This window comes from Trichogramma pretiosum, unplaced genomic scaffold, assembly GCF_000599845.2.
Source record: "Trichogramma pretiosum strain Unisexual culture from Peru unplaced genomic scaffold, Tpre_2.0 scaffold4, whole genome shotgun sequence".
NCBI classification, from domain to species: Eukaryota; Metazoa; Arthropoda; class Insecta; order Hymenoptera; family Trichogrammatidae; genus Trichogramma; species Trichogramma pretiosum.
The window spans coordinates 1,809,323-1,834,513 of NW_019641688.1; the positions used below are offsets into that span (position 1 = coordinate 1,809,323).

At 43.5% G+C, this 25,191-nt stretch overlaps 1 protein-coding gene and 1 long non-coding RNA gene across 3 annotated transcripts in view; one reads left to right on the forward strand and one right to left on the reverse strand.

Annotated features, from left to right (window-relative positions):
- The window catches only part of LOC106656300 (protein tweety), a 42,919-nt gene that overhangs the window by 10,058 nt on the left and 7,670 nt on the right, over nucleotides 1–25,191 (reverse strand). The window lies entirely within an intron of this gene.
- Nucleotides 9,673–10,252, forward strand: LOC106656301. Its single transcript, XR_001339481.2, has 3 exons — nucleotides 9,673–9,715; nucleotides 9,834–9,899; nucleotides 10,044–10,252. It is a non-coding gene; the product is annotated as an uncharacterized LOC106656301 (long non-coding RNA).

The following is a 25,191-nucleotide window of genomic DNA, read 5'->3' on the forward strand; positions in this document are numbered from 1 at the left end:
CGACTTCCTCGAGAAAATCGTCCAAAAGTACAATATTTCCACCTGGTACCCGTCTAGCGCGACGTGGTGCTCTGAACGGGTAAAACCCCGTCGACTTCCTCGAGAAAGTCGTCCTCTAGGGCAATATTACGTCCTGGCTCTCGATTACCATGGCGTGGTGCACCAATCGAGCATGAACGAGTCGACATCCTCGAAGTAATCGTAGAATTTTACGATTATCAATGCGAGAAAAAAGTGTAGCAAAAGTGTATCTCCGAATCTATTCCTACACTTTTCCTACACTTTTTTTTCCTACACTTTTCCTTCATTTTTTTTTCTACGCGGGCTCTCTCTCTCTCTCTTGTACTCTTTTGTTGTTGATACGTACGTACGTACGATCGCGGCGCATTCATAAGTGCCGCTCATATCGGATATAAAGAATAAGAATGAATTGATACACAGAGCTGAGCTGCTGCAGGCTCGATGGGTCGCCCACGCAGCGAGCATAATTCATCCATTAAGGCTCGTGTATGTATGCTAATTCTCGGCGGTACGATCAATTAACTTCCAAGACTCGGCGACTCGAAAGATTAGAAGTACTTGATTACGAGATAGCCATATGTACAGTGTGGTATAATAAAATAAAGTCCCGTGTGTGTAAGAGCTTATATAGAGCTCAAGAGTCCGTAGCCAGAACAACACACACACGCTAGCTAGCTTGACCCAGAAGTTTTAGAACAGTCAATGAGCTTAATAGTGCTGCTCTGTGGTCGTGTTCGCGCGCGCGGCCTCGTGTACAGCTGTATGCGTGGGCGAGGTGCAGCATTAGCAGCAGCAGCAGCGTGCGTAGCAGCGTGTTTTTCTCATTCATACGTAGACGTCAAAAGACACGCGTGTGTGTCCTTGTGCTCGCATCACGTGCGCTAAATGCGCCCAGCCATAGGGAGCGAGCGCGAGGAAAGTAATAAAGGAAACTCGTCCAGTAGTGCGTAATTTCCATCATGCCTCTGCTGCTAATAGATACATATATACACACACACACACACAACTCGTTCATATATCGGATCGCCACACCGAGCCACTATATGTAATGCAATAATATAGGCCGACGACTGGGGCCGATCGTTATATACATTATACGTGTGCACACCGAGTTTAATTATGCCTAATGCGCAAGTAAGGCGCAATTTTCTATTTAGCCCTCCCCGCGAAGCGTGTGGGCAGGCAGCAGCGGCTTTTTTTTCCTTCAATAAACCGTTAATAGCCGAAGGGGCTAAAAAAACACCTCTCGTACATTCATACAGCCGCGCGCGCGTACATACGTGTGCGTGGGTGGGTGCTGCTGCAATTTAATGAACTTACTTGTGCGGCACTCTGCATGCCCTATAGTACGTACGTAGTGGGAAAATGACGACCGCCGCACGAAGGACCATGGGAAAAGATAATAAAACGGCGAGTCGCGCAAACGACTTCCAAGTCGCTGCATACGCACGCACGGATCGCAAGTATGGTACCGCGCGTGGATGACGAGACTCTCTCAGTTCTGCTACTAGATTTCATTAATTAAGAGCTCGTTTGGCATCGGTTGGGTCGTTGTCATCGCTGCTACTGCTACTGCAGTTTGTATGTGAATAGGAGAGAAAACCCCCTCGGGAATATAATTGAATCTGACCCATCGCCACCACTTCGCGCATCGAGTGCTTGATGAGAGAGTCGAGTCGTATATTATATAATGTTACGTTGGTATCAGAGCTTCTCTCTCTCTTTTTTTTATACCTGCAGTTCCCAACTGTGTAAACATCTGTTGAAAGCCTAAATGAACTGTTTTTTTCCAGTCTTACGCGCGCAGCCACAATTGTCCGACCGGTACGAGCCTCCGAGCGTTTTTAAAAGAGAATGGAACGGGCCACATAGAAACACAATAGTATATTTTGCACCTACTCGCGTAAAAAAATTGGGAGTGAAAAACTGGAAAGTCTCAGAGCACGTGCAATTTATCATCCGAGGCGAAGCCGAGGTGATTATCAACATCTAACTAATTATAAACATCTGTTGAAATCCTAAATGAACTGTTTTCTACCAGTCTTACGCGCGCAGCCCCAATTGTCCGACCGATACGAACCCCCGAGTGCTTTTAAAAGATAATTGAACGGGCCACATAGAAACACAATAGTATATTTGACACCTACCCGCGTAAAAAAAATAGGGAGTGAAAAACTGGAAAGTCTCAGAGCACGTGCAATTTATCAACCTCGGCTTCGCCTAGGATGATAAATTACACGTGCTCTGAGACTTTCTTTTTTCGCTGCATAGGTAAAAATACAATTTTTTGTGAATCCCCTAGCCTAAAGTAACATTTTGGTTTTACTCAGCGGGAGTAAAACGTTATTTAAGGTTGGGGTAGCACAAAAAATCATGAAATAGCCGAAATGATCAATCATTTTTTTTCAAAAAGAAAATACGTCATCTGAGTATGTAGATTAGGCATCCGGATTAATGTTATCCATCCATTTTTCTAAAAAAATTTTTCCTGAAATCCTTTTCCTAATTAGAGTCACTCGACCAGTGATTGAAAGGTTTAGAAAAATTCTGCTTTCAAGCAGCTCGGATGCATGTTTTTAGTCAATTTCAGGTAATGGAACCAATAGTTTGTCAAAGTTCATACCTTCCGCCCAGCCTGCCTTTCATATCAATAATTATGATCTGATAGATTTTCCAAATAGCCGAAGTGTCGAATGACGGATGAGCTTGTCTGTAACTGCTTTGTATAACATATAGGTCTTGTGCGCCGAGTTCGTTTGTCTCGAGCTGTGGTTTGCAGCTCCATTCTCGCGCCAGAGCTTATGTTGTATGGAACTTGACGCGCTTTCGAGTCCGCGCGCGCCGGACTTGATCCGGCTTTGGTCCTTGAATAAAGAATGATTCGAATCGATTCGACGTCGTCGGCAGCCGCAACAGCTCGTGCGATGACCTCTCTTCTTCTTTTTGTTACCGAGGACGTGGCGAGCGCGATTACTTATGCAACAAAGTGTTTTCTGTCTTACGAGATTACGCGCGAGAAACACGAGATTATTTTGAACGAGTCCAGAGATGCAGTCTTTGATTATAATTAAGTGTAATTATTCATTTTGGTTGGTATAATGATTCACTGATTTCGACGAAGAAAATTTTAAATACCAATGCACGATGATCAAAACGAGTCATTTTGCCGATAATTTTTTCGATCTCCGGCATGAATAAACAAGAGCGTGCATTGTAAATTTATCATCCGCGTATAATATATCAAACGATCGCTCTTGATGCCACGCGCGATAATTTCCATTGTTTCAATATTTATCTGGCGAGTCGAATCGTTGCGCGCGAGACAGTATACCGCTGCACGTATGCATATACAGCTTGAATACTTCAAAAAAGGGCCATCAACATTTTCATTTCAAACCGAGATCGCATGTATACGCGATGGCGCACGATACAGACCTACACACGCCACATAGATACATATACGTATATTTTGTGAACGATTTGAATTTCAAAAACCGAACCACTCCTTTGGCAAAGTCTACGTTACTGTACGCAGGGTGCGGGCTCGTCGAGAGGACTCGTGACAAAAAAGACAAAAAAAAATCAGTAGCAGCAGCTATACGAGCCGGGCGAGAACGGAAACAAAAATGCAGGCGGAGGCAGCGCAGGATATACACGAATAGTCGGCGAAATTGTAAATAAATGATGATGAATGCCATGCGCGCGCGATTCGAGCACGCCCGTATAAATATATTCTGCCACCTATATTAAAGCCATTCATCCGTCGTTTTTCACGCGCTTATACTATTTTTTTACCGGCACCCACTGTCGATGCACTGATTTCCTCGCGTCAGCATCGATTTTTCGCGTATTAGTAACACTCTCGAAGAGTATCGAAAACTATTCGGTAAAAATCGATGCGTAGCGCGTATCAATTGTCACTTTGGCTCGAAATAAATGATTTTATCCTTCGATGCCACGGTAGAATTGCAAATATTAACGAAAGGTTTATCAAAAGTACACAGAGAGCTCGAGCGTCGAAATATCAACAACAGCTATGTATGGCTAGCTAGCTGAAGAAATGCAGGCCTGCGGATGTTCTGGTCATATCACGGGGCCACGCTATAACTCGCGTGGAAAGAGAAGGGGCTTTTTCGGCGCAAATAGTAGTTCGTGATACTCTATACGTATATAGCAGCCTTTCATAGTGAACAGACTCGCACTCTTTCTCTCTCTCTTTTTCGCTATCGCGTGTTAGCCTCCACCCCCATGCGCTATTTTTAGTTCAAACGACGTTTTCTAAAACGTTTCTGCGCGGCACACCATACAGCTCGTCGTCGTCGTGCGTTGATTGTACAGCACGCAGATGCTCTTTTACTCGGGACTCCTTTTTTTTTACAAAGTCGATTCTTCGTATAGCAGCAGCAGCAGCAGCAGCAGCAGCAGCAGCAACTCCTGTCTACAGCACGAGCTTATTATTTCTAGTAACGAATGTATACGTATAGTTTCTCCGGGCTGTTATAGCGTGACACAAGAGCTGCTTGCCAGAGAGCAGCAGCAGCTTTTTATTCATCAATGAAAACCGTGGCGGTATTTATGTTGACTTTTTGTGTTTCATTTTTTTTTTTTGAATTACTTCATACTTGGCAGGTAAAAAAAATACACACGAAAAGCCGCGGGTTCGAGAAACTTTCCGAAAGACAATCAAAAACGAGCCAAGTATATATAGGTGCTTTAGAGCCAAAGTATCGAGTCGAAGTTCCTGGCGCAGGAACAACTTGGTGTACACACCTCCGGCAACGTTGATATAAGAAAAATAAAAGCAAACGTCTCGATGAGTAAAGTCGAAGATATGTTTGCGTATAATATCCTCTCGCCGCGGAGTCGTGTACCTATATAGCCATCATCGTGGCTCGTCGGCGGCGGCGCATTTACCGAGGCGTTAACCGAAGTATGCTAGACACTCTTTAAAATCTATATAGCTAGGCATGCATAGTAGGTAGAGATCTTGAGACGCATCTCTTCTCGCAGCTCTGCTGCCACACGGTGAGTGAGCGAGTGAGTGAGAGAGATTTTCTCTTCAACTTTTTGCGCGCACTTATATACGAACTAATACTTTCGGCGAGTTTTTTTTCATGCGCAACTCGACGTAGTTGAAAACGTTGTTGACTCTCGCTCGCTCTCGACTCTTCTCGCGCCCAATTTTTTGGAAATCGTCGTTGCGCATTCGTATGTAAGCATGTGTAAGAGGGAAAAGAGACGCCCGTCACCGAGAAGCGCTTCTTTCGAGTCGTGGGTCAATATTTTTATTTTACTTTTTAGCGACTAACGAATTCGAGCTTCTCGCAAGTGCGTAGTAGACCCGAGGCGCGCGCGTATATTTTTACGCGTAAAAAGCTGCCACTGCTGCTGCGGAGCCGACTGTTTTGCGAGTGCGCAAAAAGTGTCGAGCTTTTCCATTATCCACCTATTTTAAGCTCGCACTCTTCTATTAAAATAAAACATAGCAAAAAAAAAGAGCGAAAGAAAAAACGCTAGTCTAGGTAAGTTTAGACTGTGCAGGAGACTGAGTGGTGTTGCTGCTGCTGTAGATGCAGCGAATAGGTACTCTTGAAGCAAAAACAAGGACCGTGAGAGAGAGAGAGAGAGAGAGAGAGAGTAAGCACGCGACGAGTATGTATATACCTACGGCTAGCTGCGAAAAAGGGCCACACCATTGAACGACGTTTTTAGTCGTGCGCGCGCGGACATATATGTCATGAGCGAGTTGCAGCGCGGTTGAGCCTACGTTATAGCGTTGAACAAGAGAAACGTACACGCGGTTATTATTATTTATAGTGGCTGCATGACGCGAGATCAAAGCTCCGTTCATATAACAAGAGCGCGACGCGTCGTCGTTTTTTTTCCACGTGCGTTCGATAAGGTATATGTACGCGGCGCTTTTGCCATGTCGTTAAAAGAGAAAATAACAATAAGGATAAATCGTCGTTCGAAGTATGTACTATATGCATGCACGTTATAAATCGACATTGACTAGAGTGTCGAGCTATGTATGATGGTGATGGTGCGCGGGAGGAGGGATAAAAAGAGAGATATAGATGGAGAGTAGGGGCGTCGTGCAGCTGCACGAGGTCAGCTCGAGTTAGCTTTTTTGTCTCGCTGCTGCTGCTGCTGCTGCTCCGAGTAGGCTATTATACAATTGCAGCAGCAGACTCCTTTCGTTGAAGGCAGTAAATATACTAAAGCTGGCCCGGCGCACAGCTCCTTCGTGACCCCTTCCTCCTCCTGCCTAGTGTTTCTCTCTCTCTCTCTCTCTCTCTCTCTCTCTGCGTTTATAACTCGGCAAAGTCAGTATAACAGCGCAGCAGCCACAGCATAAGCCGAGAGTGAGAGAGTACAAGAGAGAGAGAGAGAGAGAAGAGAAGAGAGAGATAGCGAGAGAACGTCACCGTTATGCTCTACATTGCTCTTTTAAGTTACGACGACGAGTACGAAGTACGGACGACGAAAAGGAGAAGTAGTTTGTATCAGTGCCGAGGAGAGGAGGAGAGCTATTTTTAGCAAGAGGGCTAAGCAAATAAGTGAGCTGCGCTCTGCAGCAGATGCATTGTTATGCTTTTTTTGCTGCTGCTACTGCCTTCATAGCTAGCATGTACCTACTCGCAAATGGATCGTATCACTCGAAAGCTCAAACGGCTCGCGAGCTTGCCTGAATATATTTCGACTCGGCTTATATGTATTTTTCCCATCTCAAAATGAGCTATATCCTAGCTCGGTTGCAGCGCATGACAATCGTGCCAAAGGATTCTACTGCCCCTGCGATCGAGGTCGTCGTCGTTCCACGCGTACACACTCGATAATATCGTCAGCTCGAGCTTCGGCATGTTAGTAGTATATGTTACAGGCACTTGCCAAGCCAAACAAAGCTCGTTCCTGTGTATGTATACTAGCTACAACGCGCTAACGAGTAACTCTCGCTAAGGCGGACACAGCTGCCGTACAACATTGCACGAGGCCGCGTGTCTCGTGTAAGTATATATGCACTCTCGAGTTACGAGAAAATCGGTTAAAAAAAGCTCGTTGTTAGTTAATCCACACGGGTAGTAGGTACCTGCTTATGCCAGGGCCCCGCTTTGCATGCTAAAGCATCGTAAATAGCCGTTACGTGCAATAAAATATAAGTTGCCGCACGGTGCATAGCCCACACATACGTGCGCCCCCGGCATAATAATTGAACTAATTAATTCAAGTAAATGAGATGATGTCATTATGGCGCGTCGCGCGCACACTATACGTAGAGCTGCCGTGCGCCACCGCGCTCGAGCATCGAATATGTTCCCTTCGGCTGCAGACTCTCGATCCTCCTACTCCTCCTCCGACTATTCCTCTTCCTGCTCGCCCTCTTCAATATTTAAACCGACACTTTTGCATTTTGCAGTGTGCACTTATACGAGATACCCGGTCGAAGCAGCGAGCCCGACGACCGGCCCCGAAATTAGGTCGACGTTGTACGCGCCGGTAGGCGAACTCGAGAGAACTGCACAGCGGCTCCTTGTTGCGCCGCGCCGCCCACGCCTATGTGTACTATAGCGCATACGCAAAGTAGTCCCATTTGGGCCGGGGTGCAACGAATAATTTCGCCGAGTCTTCGGTGCGATAAATAAGCTAAACTATCTGTTATTATATTGGCATACAATGAGCCTCGGCTACGCGCGAGGTTTTTCTTTCATAATAATGGATCTACGATTGGCCTGACGCCTTTGTATTTAACGCATACAGCATCGATCGCGTCTGTCACTCTCTCGCTCATTCGTACACTAACATATCTCTCGTTGATTCTCGCTCGCGCGCGTTCGCATTATTCCCATTCATCGAATTGTTCCCTATCTCGCGGCTTATATAGGCCCTCGCAACTGTTATTACCACTCGATAATATGCCGCCGTCGAGAGTTCGATATATATTATGCTATATAGACTGCGTAAGCAGAAAAGCTGTTGCTCAATGCTCGGCATGTAGTGCGCCGTGCGCGTGTCTGAATAGAAAACTGGTTTTCGCGGCTTCGATATGTATATAAACATTTACGCCGCCGCGAGCAGCAGCGGCAGCTGAATGGCAAAAAAAGTCATTTTAATGGAGCGCCGTTAAATCTGCCTCATGCCTATATAATAATAATGTAGCGAACAAAAACGTCGAGTCTGTACGTATATTATATGCGGAAGATCTGTGCCGCTGTGCAGTAGCTGCCTGTTATAATGCCTATATCTCGCCGTTTCAGGCCAACAATCTCTCTCAGCGGATAGATAGATGTGTATAGTTTGTATATATTGTAAGAGACGCGTGTGCGGCAGTGGCAGCTACTCGTCGTCGTCGTCGGATCGGCACATTCAATGCGCCTAAGGATATAACGCGTAGATACATAAGAGGTCACGCGTAGACAAAGACTCTCTTCGCGGCTCCTATTATAACGCACATGTAGGAGCTCGCGCGTAATTCATGTCGCGAGCGCTGCGCTGCAGATACACACGCACTCGTTATAATAGACGTCGAGAGTGTAAATTTGTGTAAGCTCGGCACACAGCTGTGCCGCACACGCATCGACTCTCTGCTGCAGTGCGCTGCGCACCGCAAAAGCTTCTGCTGCTGCTGCTGTTGCTGCATAATGCGATGATCTCTGCGTGCGCGACGCGGCGTTTGTTTTTAACACTAATTAACGAGAGACGCGGCGGTGGTAATTCACGTCTCGCGCGTCAGGCAGGCAGAGAGGCGGTGGTGAAAGTGTTACTTGGCTCGTAAATATCGTTGGGCTGTGAAGTCGTCGAGCTGCCGCTGCTGCACTGATGCAACGCACGCCGCGCGGCAGATGACCGACATTTCCACGACTCGCACCGCATAGTGATATACGTTACATCGTTCCTCGTATACTGTATAATACTGGTTTATAGTCTGTGTTACTCTTGTACAGAGACGTACGAACGTGTGGAAAACTTGAAAAGTTAGAGCCCGTGATTCTTTCTAACTAAAGCCGCTTTCCTCGTTAAATACATAGCTGCTGTAGCTTCGATGCAAGCACATAAAAAGAAATCAGTATTAAGATTAATTCTTCGCAAGCTTGACATATCGCTCCAACTAGTATATAGGGGCAAAGCTTCCGGTATTATCGTTCCGAGTACACGCCACACTACTGATGCTGCTGCATATACTACTGCTAAGGCGTCTTTCTTCCTCCACACTTGCAATTTATCACCGTCTACTTTTAATGATTTTTAACGATTGCCCCGCACTCATTGTCCGCACTATACACGCGTGTCTAGTAATGCGATTGCTTAAAGAAAAAAATGAACGTGCGGCGGCGCGTACACTCTCGATAATGCAGATCGGTTATAATTTATGTAGAGCCACGAACCAGAGGAGGAGATTGCATTTAAACATATCGACAGATTTGTGTGTATTTTCACGACGACGACTACGACTACGAGCACTGGAAGCTCATTGTTCCGCTGTGCAAAATTTAATTCCGCGCGCTTTTCAATGCACGTACGTGTTATACTTGCGGAATTATTAATATATTAAGCCGGGTCCGATAAAATTTTTTTGCAACGACGCGAGAGTACGTGAATATGATTTAATGAATCGCTGCTCCTCGGCGGTATAAATATCGCTCGGCCAGCTTCGAGACTTTACAGTTGAACTTTTTTCAGCAACGAAGAAACAAAAGTAAGTTGTTCTGCCGAAGCAATTTGTTTCGACATATATATATACTACACACTTTCTTGCAGCTGTTTACGATAATCGCACTTGTATTTTTTTTCTCTTTCTCTTCTTCTTTCAACAGATGAGTCTCTCAAGCTCCCTCTACTTGGTCGTTGTTCTTGGCACGGTGGCGCTTCTCTCCGTTATAGTAAGTATATAAGAGCTTTTCCACCTTGATAATCGCTTAATCGTTCGCTACTGCTGCTGCTACTGCTATTGCTGTACTTACTCCACCGGAGTGTGTACGATATATACTCGCAGCAGGTTATAAAACCCGTGAAATATTTTGCAGGCGCCATCCGAAGCTCAGGTCTTGGGAGGAAGCGGAAGCGTCAGCGGCGCTTCGAGCCAGTCGTCCTCTCGATCCGGCTCCCTGTCTCGCGGCCTTTACTAAAAACGATATCTTCATCTTGTTTGCTTCAAATTATTATTTAATGACAACGATAACAAAAACATCAACATGAAATAAATATTCCAAATTATCATAAAGCATAAACAAAACGCGAGTTCGTTTCAATCACTCTCTCCCCATTGTCTATTTTGATGAAAATTTTGCGAGCGCCATTAGCCACGGTCGATTAAATTGACGCACATAATTTTCGCGAGTCAATATGTGTACACTTTCGATAACGAACCGGCCTGAATGGGAAAAGGTTCGAATTCGATAATGTCATAATGCGCCGCAGAGTCGTTCTCAATCGATGTGACGTTTGACGATCGTGTTACGTACAGCGCACGCTCAACTAAACTTTGTTCTTCCGGATCAAATATCGTATCTCGTTGCTTAATTACGGATCGAGTACAGATAGTACGCTTGGCTACTTTATAATATCGTGCCTTTACATGTTTAATTTTAACTGCTGCACGCTTATGCACAATTTATCCATTGAAGTCAATCGTCCATTAAATTATTAGAGTCGTTGCTTTTTTTTCGTCGTTCTCGTCAAATAAATTTGCCTACGCCTGCAGCAGCACATCTCGTTGCTCCAGTTTGGACAATTCGAAAAGTTCACCCAGTCGTTGAAATGATTTCGTATACGTATAGTTTTCGGCGAAATATTGCAGCTCCCAATCTCTATCTCTACTATTGCAGTCACGTAGCAACGTATCTCTCCTCTCTCGTTCACTTTGGAAGCACATTTTCGGCGAGCATTATGTATCTTTCACGCCTTTTCAATGCGCCGCGCCACACATCGAGTTTCGGATCCATTGTGAAGTTTAACGTTCCATCGACTAAGTTGGAGTGGAGCAACAAGCAAATAGTAGCCGTATAAATGCGAGCTCACGCTCAATTTTGGTTGTGCGCTTCGACAAAAGAGATCCGCGTACGAAGAAATAAAAAATTAGGATTATAACGTTATATACAAGTTGAATGAGAGGGTAGTTTATGCACGCGCGCGTATCTCTACCGAAGTCTGTAAGCCGTTAACGCCAAGATTATCGCTGAACTATATGAAATAGTTTAGGAAATTTGATAAGTTATAGTGTATAACCCGAGCTCTCGAGCTAATAGATTAGCCGCCAGGGCCAGGCTTCGATTAATGCTCGCTACCTCAACGACGAGTTATTTGTGCGCTCGAAACTCTCGTCCCTCTGGAGATGGATCGTTATTGTGATTATTCAAGTGTAGGAAAAAGTGCCGCCCTCGCACAAACTTTCACTCGAGCCAGTTGATTTTTAAAGGCTCAGAAAATTAAGTTCGAAATATTAAAGTAAAAACATTGTTAGATTTAATTTAATTATTAAATGGTTTCTACGTTAGTTTTACTAAAAAATCATTGTTGCTACCACCGATCACGGCTCTCTTAGCAGAAATAATCAGTCTGTCAGCAAATTTATCAAAATTTTTGTCTGGTCGTAGCATGAGTAGCTACATGAAACAAGTGGTCAGAAAATTCACGGAGATTGACAATAAGCAGTGCGCGAAATTTGGTTTAAAAATATAACACCGCTACGATAATGAACAAAGGTATGTAATAATAGTTGATCACACAAGGTACTGGTAATATACAATCATATTGGCATAATTTTGTTGAAATGTTTTACTCAAACATCTGTTTAAGTATTTATACATATTTACAATTTTCAAGAGGAAAATTAGCGCTTTTAATCGCTTCACTTATGAGGTATACACACTACTTTGAGTTACTATTCAGAGCATATGACTGCCATTAGTTCGATACATTCGCATAAAGAATCAATTGTTCATAAAAACTTGATTATCAAGCGACATGAGGTTGGATGCAACTGCACAAATCAAATGTTGAGAATCGAATTGCGTGTATATATGCTAAAATGTTATCGTATTTATTACATACGTAATCTTAAGAAACTTCGAGAATTTTCTGATTGTTTGTTTCTGTGAATTGTGTGGTCTGCTCTTCGGTGCTAACTCAAATTTGATGGAGTACATGGTTTCTTTTTGCACTAGTCCCTAATCTTTGCGATCTTTGTGGACACTTCTTTCATGTCTGAACAAATGTTGTTTCATTCCAAATTTTTTCTCGCATTTCGCACATACGAAATCTTTCCGACCTTCATGGACTATCCTTTGGTGCATAATCAAACTCGTTTTTTGTCTAAATTTCTTTTCGCATCTATCACACGCGTATTCTTTGCGATTTTTATGAACTGTATTTTGGTGTTTTACTAAATTGCTTTGAAACCCAAATGTCTTCTCGCATTTGTCACATTCGTAATCTTTGTGACCCTCGTGTATTGTCCTTCGGTGCTTTAACAAATCTGATTTGTATCCAAATTTCTTTTCGCATGTTTTGCATGTATAATCTTTGCGACCTTCATGGACTAAGTTCAGGTGGGTGCGCAAATTACCTTTTTGCGTAAATTTCTTTTCGCACTTGTCGCATGCGAAATAATTGCAACTTTCGTGTAGTGTCATTTGGTGCAAAAGTAAAGTTGATTTTAATCCAAATTTCTTTTTACACTTGTCGCATCCAAAATCTTTTCGACCTTCATGGACTGTTTTTTGGTGGTTGAGCAAATCACTTTCCCGTCCAAATTTTTTCTCGCACTTGTTGCATGCGTTATATTTGCCACCTTCGTGGATTGTCTTTTGGTGAAAAATCAAATTCGACTTTCGTCCAAATTTTTTTTCGCACCTGTCGCATACGTAGTCTTTGCGACCTTCGTGGACTATCTTTTGGTGAAGAATCATAACGTGTTTATGACCAAATACCTTCTCGCACATGTTGCATGCGAAATCTTTGCGACCTTCATGGACTGCCTTCAGGTGGGTGAGCAAATTACTTTTTTGCGTAAATTTCTTCTCACACTTGTCGCATGCAAAATCTTTGTGTCTTTTATGGACTGTCTTTTGATGTAAGATCAAATGTGATTTTCGACCAAATTTCTTCTCACACTCGTCGCATGCAAAATAATTGCAACTTTCGTGTACTGTCTTTTGGTGCAAAATTAAAGCTGATTTTAGTCCAAATTTCTTTTTACACTTATCGCTTGCAAAAACTTTTCGACCTTCGTGGACTGTTTTAATGTGCAAGAGCAAAGTTGATTTAGTATCAAATCTCTTCGCACATATTTCACACAAATAATTTTTGAAAACTTCGTGAAATATTTTTTTGTGTTTGAGTAAAGTTGATTTATTTTCAAACTTCCTTTCGCACTTGTTGCACCTAAAATCTTCGTAATCTTTGTGGGTTAATTTTTGGTGCGTAAACAAACTCGATTTTTTCACAAATTTTTTCTCGCAACGGTCACATGCAAAATCTTTGCGGCTTTTGTGTTCAGATATTTGGTGTCTACTCAAATGACTACGGAACTCGAACTTCTCTTCGCACTTGTCGCATGCGTAATCTTTTCGTTTATTGTGAATTATGTCTCGGTGTGTTTTCATGTCTGATTCTAGTGTAAATACCTTCTGAGAAATATCACAAACTAATTTTTTGTAGTCTGAAACAACAATGTCATGTTCACTTAAATTATTATCCGAGACAACTTTTTTGGATTTTATCTCACTTTGCTTCATTTTGATGTCTAAATTATATGATGGATCTCTCTATTTAGTATCACGGAAATTGAACGAGTAAAATTTATCTTTTGGTATTATGACTTGTTTCATCGGGAAGGACAACACTTAAACTAATTTGTTTTTACTATAAACATGATCAGTGTTTCGAGGAACAATATCACTGTTTATAATCATACTGTTTACAGGTTGAATCACCGATTTATCTGTTTATACATTTCCTTTATAATATTTAAACTAATTTAAAATTCTATCCTTAGGACAATATCTCTGCGGAATTTTTTGGCCTTCTAAAATTCAGCACTCCAAAAAAACTTTCAGTAGCTTCGATTATTATATAGATCCTTTAACATACATTTATGATAAATAAATTTCAAGATTCATTCCAAAATTTACCACCTCTACGCAATTGCACAATTGACGGGCTCCATAATCTGCCCATGTTTTCAATTCAAGTTTTGATTGATTAACCCTCTAATCCATTTATTCACAAATGGATAAAGTTAAAAGCTCACCTTCGTGATAGATTTTTCTAAACTAATAATACTAAAAGGGCCAGTGAGTATACTAGTGAAAATGTCCGTTTATAATATTAAAAATTGACTCATAAATCGTGTAAAGAAGAAGTTGCACTACACCGCTGCACGTTATTACAATAAATAAGTGTCGGATGCGCATCGTCGAACGTCCCTCAAAAGTAATTTTGAAATTTAAATGAGCGTTCACGAGCTGCTTCTCTTTCGGAGCTTTTTAAACTTTTCGATATATTGAGAGGCAGAGAGAGAGAGAGAGAGAGAGAGAGAGAGAGAGAGAGAGAGAGAGAGAAAGAGCTGTGAACTGCCGAGAGAGCCAAGGGAAGAAAAGTGCACAAGACTTAAACGAGCCTAGAAGCATTTCCGATCGATCTGTCACTCTCTCTCATAGAGGCGATGGGTGCCTGAACTGCTACTGCTGCTGCAGCTGCTATTATCGACTCGCGCTCTCCGTCATTTTCAACCCTGTTTCTCGGCTCTTTCCCGTGGAATGGAAAATTAATTAGAGCACGCGCGCGGGCGGCTATTTTATTAGCTGCAGTGCAATTTTTTATACTCGCCTTCGCCACCATCGTCTGCTGCCGCGAGCATATAAATTATAAACTTTGTATTACGAGCTCGGCTTATCGAGCTGAGAGCTGTTCGCGAATATTGTTATCGCACGCTATTCATTAACGGACTATATGTCATTAAGTAAATCAAGCCTATGGCAGCGTATATCGACTCGATCGAGCTGACACAGCATCACTCATATACATACGGTACGGAGCTCTCGTAGCAGTTTTGTACTATATATAATAATATACTCGTATACGAGCTATGCGACCGAGAGTCGGTATTATAATTTATCAAAGCGTCGATTGCACGAGTAATTGAGATTTGCACGCGCCCGCAAGCGTAATTCCTGTTACTCGATATTTCATTCCCTGAAGAATCGAGATGTGAGTTCTGCGTCCTCGAATATACATATCGAGCATTACTTGCCGATTTGACGAAGTATGAATCAAGAGTCGTTAACAGCTCGCAGGCACGGCAAAGTTAATAAAGTTTTACAATATCGACCGAGATATTTGTTTGTGCGGCTCTATCCACTATAGCGCGTGGCTGCGTGCACACGACTTATTGATGGAAATGGCAAAATGAACGAAAATTTCGGGAATACTTTCATTTCATTTGAATGGAAAAAGCTTCGATCGCGAAACTGGATTGATTCCAAATCTACTCTCTACACGCAGTTTCCAAACTGTCCGTCATGTTTTATATTCGAGTTCGGTTAGACGAAAAAAGCGAGATAGGGAATAGAATCGATGAAAGGACGTTTTTATTTTACAAAAAAATAAAACACCATCCACTGCTTTCAGAGATTCAATGTATCGGTCGAAGAGATACGTTTGAATTGATTCTCGAGTCGCGCAGCAGAAATTATTTCAAAGGTACGTTTATACAGGTACACATATAAGCTGGCAGAGTTCGAATATAAAAAGATTGCCGTGGGTATATTAAAAAGTCCAAGAAGAATGAATAAAAAAAATGGCACAGGACTGCGAAGATATTTTGGCAATTTTGTAGCCACGACCCAGAGTCACATGCGAAGTCATTTTTTCCTGCGTCATCGTTATAAGCCTGCGTTCGAGTTTCAAATTTTCGAGGCCCCGCAGATTCGTTTTTCGCACAGCAGCAGCAGCTGTGTGTACGACTCTCAAGTGCTAGGAGATGAAAAATCGATGTGAAATAGCAACGTCGTCTTTGGTTGGCACGTAGGTACACACATATTATATTTATGAAGCTTTTGCGTACGTGTGTGCTCGAGTAAGGGTAAGCTAGGTAGGCGTGGCCGCAATACTAATAGTAGTCGAAGAGAAGAAATCGTTGAAAAGAGCTGAAAGAGAGAGAAAAATCTGGGCTAACGAAAGAGAGAGAGAGAAAATAACAAAGAGGAAAGTCGGTGAAATAAGAAACAAAGCTCGGCGATGCAAGCTCGGCTGCAATAGCACACCACAGCCTAGTAGTATATGGTAGCGGCGCCACGACTGTGACTCTGCCGAGGAGGGTGCACACCTACCTATCCGCAGGCCTGAAAAATGCTCTCTTTCTCTCTCTTTCTCGGGCAAGAATTGCGACTATATATATATTTGAAAAAAGAAAGAAAAAACGAAAAGAAAGAAAAACGCCGCGCCACGCTGCCGCTGCTGCTGCTTGTGCTTGCGGGGGATGGCACTTGATTCACGAGTGGAAAAGCTGCGCATGCAGAGGCTAAATAACCCTAAGTGATATGGGATACAACACAGCAGCAGCTAGGCGGTGACAAAAATGCTGCTGTTGCTGCTACTGCCGTTCATCGATCCGCCGTTTTTCGCGCGCGCTGCACACGTCTCGAGCCGCGCGTATACTATATACGGTATTAGGTTTAAAGCTCGCGAGTCGAGAGAAAAATCAATCCTCCTCCGCTCTCTTTCTCTACGTACTCATTGCCTGCTTTGCTTCGGCGCCCCCGAATCTGTCGGCGCACATGTATTAGTGGTGTGACGAGTTATATAGGCAGGGTTCAACGTACTCATCAATATGTCATACAGCAGAAGTAGCAGCAGTTGCTTAACTTGGAATCGACAGTTCGGGCAGCCGCTAAACGATCTATTTCTAAGAATAAATGATGCGCTGCTGCTGCCCCGACGTAAAACTATTTAAAACTCTTTATAAAACGATATCAACGAGTGGCTTGCAATGGAAAGAGAGATGAAGAGAGAGAGAGAGAGAGAACTGGCCATGCACAAACAGGCGCGCCAGGCATAACTGCATCATGATATCCATTTGGCATTTGCTTTCGTCGAATTGGCCGCGGGGCGATCCGACGAGAGGCCACGCGCTCAGTGCAGCAACAATTTATCGTGCAAACAATTTTGTCAGCGTAGCTCGTTCGTCGAGGTACGTACGCATACGTATTCAGAGTCCATACAAACGACGCAGCAGCTGCATACTCGAGTCCGACGTGTGCGCGCAAAGTTCGTGACCTAAAACTATCCTCGATTGCGGCGTCGTTGTATACGAATGCTCACTCGTGTATTTCTGCATCTGTATACGCTTTTGCGCGCCGCAAGCTTGTGTCCCGATGAATCGCAAACGACGTATAGTATAGTCGCGCGCGCGCGCGCGACGAGTGCCCGGCTCTTTCAGTCTCGCAAGAGGCGACTTCCTCGTTCTTCAGTGGACGAAAGCCTCAAAGCTTGCCACAGATGCATAGCTATGCAGCACGTACCTATGGGTATATATATTTTATCGTGTGTGCTATATATGTATGTGTATATACAAACATATGCAGCCGGTGCACGTATAGGTGATACGTGCGCTGGAGCTCGGCCGATCGATCGGCTCGATATGCGCTTGGGCTAGCCGCTGCTGCTGCATAATACAGCACGAGAACGGATAGATATTTGCCAAGGTGCAATGCAAACAATGCGTGAATTCCATGGCTATCCATGAGCCAATAGGTTTGACCTGTGTATACACGTGAGTTTGGCTCTATCGAGAGAGGCAGCGGTCGAGGTGGTCGTTCCTTTTTATAAACGTGCAGGAGCCTGCGAGTGCGAAAAAATTATGTAGCTCTCGGTTGTTTACGATTGCTCGTCAGCTGACACCCGTCCGTTTTTAATCAAGAAAATGATTACGTACTGATGCCGTTTACTGTAAATTTATACCGAAATCTTAACTTATTGAATTGAATTGAAAGTGTATTTATTGGCGTTCATTTTATACATTGCCACGAGTATCTTAACTTATTCACTTGTGGAATTCAAAAGTGACATCTAGCGGTAGAATTTAAAACTGCGTATTGTCGCCGTGATTCGAAAACTCGATTCAACAGACTACTGAAAATGTATGTTTGCGCAACTTTTTTACATATACCGATTTTCGGAAAAACGACTCTGCGGAATCGTCCATATTGTTGCTGTGAACAAATATATTCTAAACTTCAATCAATTTAATTGAGTAGTTTTCTCAAAAAAACCTTCGGCGAAAAACGACGCGGCGGCATCGCTTTCATTTAATATACCTTAAAATAACTGTAATACTCAGACTAACATTGTTCAACTACTTATCTTAAACAGTTTCTAATATTTTTACAAGTATATTTAGAACTTCGAAAGAAGAAATTCCTGTGGCCTTGCATAATTGTTTTTTATTAATCAAGGAACGACTCGAGTTAAAGAGTTTTCTGCAGGACTTTTTCAATATCTTTAATCCAGGATCAATTACTCGATGCGGTAAGTAGTGGTGATTCAAAGTACGCCAGGCGCGTGCGAAGCTGCTGCTGCTGTAGCCGCCTGCATCCGGGACAGCCGCACGCGCGCGGAAAGTACATTAACACACACCTGGTCACGTTTTAGCAGTCACGTGAGGTTCCATTTGCACCGGTCCCGCCCCGCATTATAAAAAAGCCGCCGTCGATCTAATGCGTATACACATGCATTATATACGTATACACATATACTGCAGCTTATAACCAACACACTGAAGAGAAAGAGAGCGAGAGAGAATGAACTCGAGCTACAAAGAGCATTTGCACGTCTGGCTCGCAAACTCGAATAAGTAGCTTTACAGGGTTGAGCTTGAATTACAAAATCCGCGAGGCCGAGGCGCGTTCAATGGAATTTCTCTGCGCGGGGTTAAAATGTTTCATTGTTATTGTTATTATTATTATTATTATTAATATTATTATTATTATTAATATTATTATTATTATTATTATTGTCAGTTCTTCTTTTTTTTTATTTAGGTCGAAACACATTGACAAAGGCAAGACGAGAAGCAGCAGTGGCACAAACGTCGGTTCTTGTGTGGGTCGCCGCGCGCGAAAGCTTCGAGAGCATCATCGAGCTTGAGGCGCGATTTGACGCGATGAGCACGTACGGCGGCCAGTGTGTCGCTCTTTAACATGACATGTATCGACACGCGAAACGTATTATACGTCGAGTGTCGGTGTGATATATGCATGCACGTTTAGTGACTAAGCTAATATACACCACGAGTATAAGAGAGTTGTAACCACGGGGCGGGTCGGTTCCTTCGACGTTTCAACTGGCGTTATAAATTTTTCATATGTATCGAAGCGCGCGTGTGTGAACGACCTGCCTTAGTTTTTTAATCCACGACGATGTATGAAAAATTTATAGACGGCCCCTACAAATTACCAGCTTGTACATTGTAGCGTGTTTGACTTTGTTCATCGCGATAGACAGACAAAACGGTGAATCGCCGTGAGCTGTCTAATCGCCTGTCGCGTGCAGTTATACTACGAGATCTCGTTGCTGCTGACTGCTGACTGCACACAGTAAAAGTAAATTGCGCTCTCTCGCGACGAGTATCAATAATTCATCGTGCGCGGTATATATAAGCTCCAGAGAGAGAGAGAGAGAGAAAGAGAGAGAGAGATCGCATCGAGAGCTGTAAATCGCTCGGTGAAGCATATATCTCTCTCATTTATCGCGCGCTCGATGCTCGCGAGCAGCAAATACATACAAGTAATTCCTCGACTCGCGAGGCGGGGGCAAATGCTTGTAATTTCCTGCATTTATAGTATACACATATTTTAATTATAGCTAAGTAATTGCATGTTATAAACGAAAGTTTATATAACGAGCGCTCCACTGCGAACGAAAGCTCCCCAGCTGTACGGCTTGAAAAGTTTATCAAAAATGACTACGACGACGATGATAGAGAAGCCCGTATACGCTCCGCAGCTGCAGCAGCAACTTGGTAGAGCAGCGCGTACTGGCAAATTGGAAAATTCTTTCCTTTATACTCGGTGGCTGTGCGGCAAGTTATCTCCGCGCGCGCTATGCTCACGAGCTTGCGCGCTGATATTTTCCACCAAGCAGCTATATACGACGACGTCGATATAATAAGCCGGAACGAGTGCCGAGCGCGCGCGATTGATTCGAGGCGAGGCGAGCAATACCGGCAAGGAACGACAACGACGCCCCCCGTGATTGCGGTCACCGCGTCGTCATATGAGCGTGAGCAATGAGGATACACCTATATGTATAGTTAGGTCGAGGTAAATTGGAAAAGCGATACGCTTGCGATGAGCTCGCGATCGCGAGCGAGAGCAAATGGATAAATAAATCCATGAGTGATGTATACGCAGACGTGCGCAGGTTGCTTATAATATCGGTGCGGCTGCTGCTGCTGCTGCTGCACATGCCGAGATCCCGATGTGTATTTATAAATATTATATAGGCGGATATATACTATAAACGATTCGTCTATTACTCGCTGCTGCATGTGTGTGTTACGTGAGTGAGTGTCGAGGATTCGTCGAAAATTGATACGTTTTCTTGGTGCGGAAGACTGCTGCTTGACTCGTAATAACAACAACGCCACTGCTGTATGCCAGATGCAGGCGGTAAAAATCCACGCGCTGTAACCATCACACCGAGAAGTTTAAAGACGCGAAATGTGTGTGATGAAATAAGCCATAGCTAGCTCGCGATTCATCTCGCATCGGAGAATCTTCGGATGAGCTCGCGATATCGTGAGCAGTTTCTTGCGTGCGGTACATCAGCTCGCATTCATCGCGCGCGCGTTTTATAACTTGTGAGAAAAGGCAAACGAGGTCAATCGCAGAGCAGCAGCAGCATCTCGCCACCGCACTACTGCACGTAATGTGCATGTAGCATGTTGCATATATGCAGTATGCACGCGAGCTGACCGCTCGCTTATTTTTTTATCTCTTTCTGTTTTTTTTTTTCAAGATCTTCGATTTTGTAATCGTAGATGTTATTTACGTGCAGCAGCCGTCGGCTGTAGCTCTTTGTACTTGCATATTTTCTGTTTCTATCTTACATCCTTGACTTTGACGTGTGTGAGATAGAGAAAGAGTAAAGGGTTGTGCGAGTAACCGATTTTTACTTTAAGATTTGTTATATTTTACTCGATTCAAGTCAGAGAAATTCAAGCATAATGAGTTCATTTGGGTACTCATGCTTTTAGCGTGCATTCGATCTTCTTCAACTGCGATGTAGTATAATATTTTTATACTTTATTATTTATATTTTTGACATATGTTGTAGGGTGGTTCTTATTTATAAATTTCCATGCGAAACCTCGCTCTCAAGCTTTTTTTAGTTTCAGTGTAATTCACATCGAACCTGGCATATATTTTACGCAATCGCTTATGAGTTAAGATAATTTTTTGTCACGAAAATCACTTATTGCGGTCAACACGATCTTCCTCTGTTTATACTACGGCATGGTTAAGTGTACTGAATGTTTACAGTCAATACTCAATAAACAATAGCCCAAGTTGTGTTCGCAATCGTAAATTTAGCGTATAGACAGCGGAATAAATAACAATAGTATAGGGGAATGTCGGAATCATTGCTGTGAACGATTATTATTTTCCTTTTCTCGAAGCTTTTATTACATAACGAGTTGAAACAAAGTTTCAAATTTTAAAGAAAGCTTGAGTATTTAGAAAAAATCTGATACTCGATCGAGCTTTTATGGTTACTCGGGCACACCTAAGAAAGAGGATGTTTATATTATTCGTATTTTCTTTGATGCTTTTCACGCGCTCGCAAAATCGACTCATCGAATTACTATTATATACACTTGTGTGGCACAGAAAGCTTCTCATCTCGGTGTCGCGCGCACGTCATCTCGATAATATCGAAGCTCGAGAGCTTTAAGCTTCGACTCGTTATTATTTCGCTTTATGTCGTCCTTATACAGCTTCACAGCCACGAAGGAGGCGTCAAAGGCCCGGGATCGCGTTAAGAAAACTCGCGAGGCGCATCGTGAGTGACTGGCAATATCTCATACCTCGATGCCCTCTTCGCAGCCAAGTGCACTCGAGTATTATATACCACGAGAGATACAGGCAGCTGCGAAGCAATAAAAAGGCGTCGCCAAACGGCCTCGTGCGCCACGCGTCTTATCTTCGTTATCTCAGGAAGTCAGGAGCGACGCCCCATCCTACTCCTACCCCGCTCGAGTGCAGAGCTGATATCGGTGATTATAAAATTGTGTGTGGAGCGCGCGTTTACCCTCTGTATACAATGCGTTAGAGCTTGCGATGTACATAATATGTACTATAATTCTATCCCATTTAATCTGGAATTTCGTATGCTTATGCACGTTCCAATTCCGATTTCAATACGAGGAGCATATCATCGCGTACTTGTCAAAGGAAGCGCAATAAACGCTCCTCGATACATTATATCTCAGGTGCGCAATTTTTCTAATCGCAGTTGAAGCAGCTCGCGCGAGCAGATGTACATTATACAGTGTACACAATACAATGTCATCAATAAGCGGGGTCGTATCACGCTCACCGAGCTGCGTGCTTTATACGCATTTACGAAAATATTGCGCACGTCAATTTTCGAGGGTTGCGCCACATAAAGTATAAATCGTATACGATACGCGGCAGCGAAAACGTTGGCTTTAGCAGTCGCTGCGTATAAATACGAACAACGACGACTCAGCTCACGCAGCACACACTCGAAACGTGCCTGCCAGATGTGCCTTTACGAGCGCATATAAGTGCCACACGCACACAACGAGATTTCGTACAGTTCGGAGCTCCCCTCGCGACTCCGACTTAGCCTAGCACGGAAAGTAGAGTCTCGCTATGTGTATAAGCAGCCGCACGACGACCGACGATTGACGCATGTGCGCGTGCGTTGCGTTAGCGTATATATATCTGCTGCTGCACCAAAGACGCCGCATTATACGCAGGCAGCATATGCACCGAGTCGTCGAGCTAGCGAGCTGCGTGATTGCGCGAGATTCAGCTAAGAGATTCGAGCTCTTCGCCGAGGATCGTCTCCCGGAACACGATGCGACAAAGTTAGCCGTCCGATAAGGAGAGCTGGGAAAACTTTGCGAGCGTTTCGCGCAGGAATATCTAATTTTAAAATTACGTGCCTGCACCCTGCTCTGGTGAAACGTGTACCGTAACCGAAAAACTCAGCAACATATCGACTCTGTATGTTCATTCGGAGCACTACAGTGACAAAAAATCATCAATATTATTACATACTTTTTCCATTTTTACGATAAAAAATTTCTTTTTTTTGACACGGTGTTAAAATTATAAAATCATTTTTGATACTTCTAAAAAATGTGGCACCAAAACCAAGCATGTTTCATACTTTTCGCTGCGCATGTTTATGGCATCGCCTGTCCCCCACACACGTTCGCACTCTGTGTGACCTGTGCCGCTGGCCCATTGAAAATTCAAGGATAAAATGAAACGTCTAGACCTTTTTCTCTCTTTCTAGACAATGTAGGCATTATAAGGATGGATTATGTGCGAGCTCTTCCTTCGTTCCGACGACTTCCGGGAAGTGTGGAAAATAAAATAATAGCATTGTTGCGGAGAATCCCGAGAGGTGTTGCGCGTTGTATTGTGCGTTCGATGGGTCCTTCGGTATTTTCAAGCACCCGTGACGTTAAAAACACTCGGGGATTTTAATTGCGACTGCTGCGTTCGCTTTATATATATTGAATACCATCAGTCGCTCGAATTCAATTTATGATGAAATTTTCGCTATATATCGACAAATATTACTCAGGTATGTAGAGAACTTGATTAATAAGCATTTCAAGATTTTCCGTTGGCGGAACAACCTCCCTCTATATAAGGGCTTTTTAATTTTCAAACTCGAATAAAAAAAGAAGTTGACAAAGAGAAAGAAAATATGCTCCTCGTACTTCAGTTGTAGTTCAAGTATTTTTCCATGCGCTGAAACTTGGCGAGCTTAACGAAAATGGAAAACCGTAGGAAGCAAAAAAAAAAATTGTTCGAGCTTACATGTAGAAAAAAAGCTGGCAGGCTTGAAAAAAGTTTCAGGCCTTGAAGGAGTTCCACAAAGAAAGTAAAAAAAAAAAAAGACAATGACACGACGTAATTCAAAAAACTTTTAAAAAATGCAGCCGATAGGGAAAAAAATGTAAGCAGCCTACAAATGTATATAAGCTCGAGTTAATTCAATTTTTTCCCCCTCTATAAAATTCATAGGTACATTACGAGGGCCTGCTGCAACTCTCGACGCACCATGGGGCAAAACTGATATGAATTTTTTTCGTTTAATTTCGAGGAATATAAAAAAAAGAGGGAGAAAAAAAACGAGAAAGACCAGCGTACAGTAAGGAAGCGAGGAGGATGCAAGAGAAAAAACTGTGCGCAGTGTGTAAACATAGATCTAGCCGACACGTACAAGTTGGCAGCAAGAGTAGAACTATGTGCGAGCGACACACGGGGATTCGTCGCGCAAAAGCACCGGCAGCATAGCAGTAGCAGCAGCAGCAGCGACACAAAGGCTCTACACAGTACACACATCCACGAAATATTTTACGAACGCGAAGAGCGGCGGCGGCGGCTACGGCAGCGGTGGGTTGCATTGCCGGCGTTGCTGCTGCTTCTTCTCGTCGTCGTTCCACACACATACATACATACACAGCATACACTGCAGCATGATGGGCGCAAAAAGTCAACCGTCGACGACGACGACGACGACGATGACGACTGCGACGACGACGACTGCGACGACGACGACGACTCGTCGCTTTTTATTATTTTTATTCCTTCATATCAAGAGGAGAGGCTGCTGCTGCTGCTCCGGAGATGAAAAAAAGCGCGTGTACACACGCCCAGAGCGTTTATCGCGCGAGAGAGTCAGAGTTTTCAAAAGCGCCTCGGAGAATATAAGAGAGAGAAGCGAGCTGTGCAGAACGCGAGCGAGCGAGCTACAGTACAGAAAACGTTCAATTGAATAGTCGACACACGTCGTTTCTCTCTCTCTCACTCACTTTGTATACCTGGCCACACAATTCGACGTTAATTCGTTCGGCGGCTGCCGCCGCGCCGGAGTGCTTTTGTGTGCGCTGCAGCGCGGGTCTCT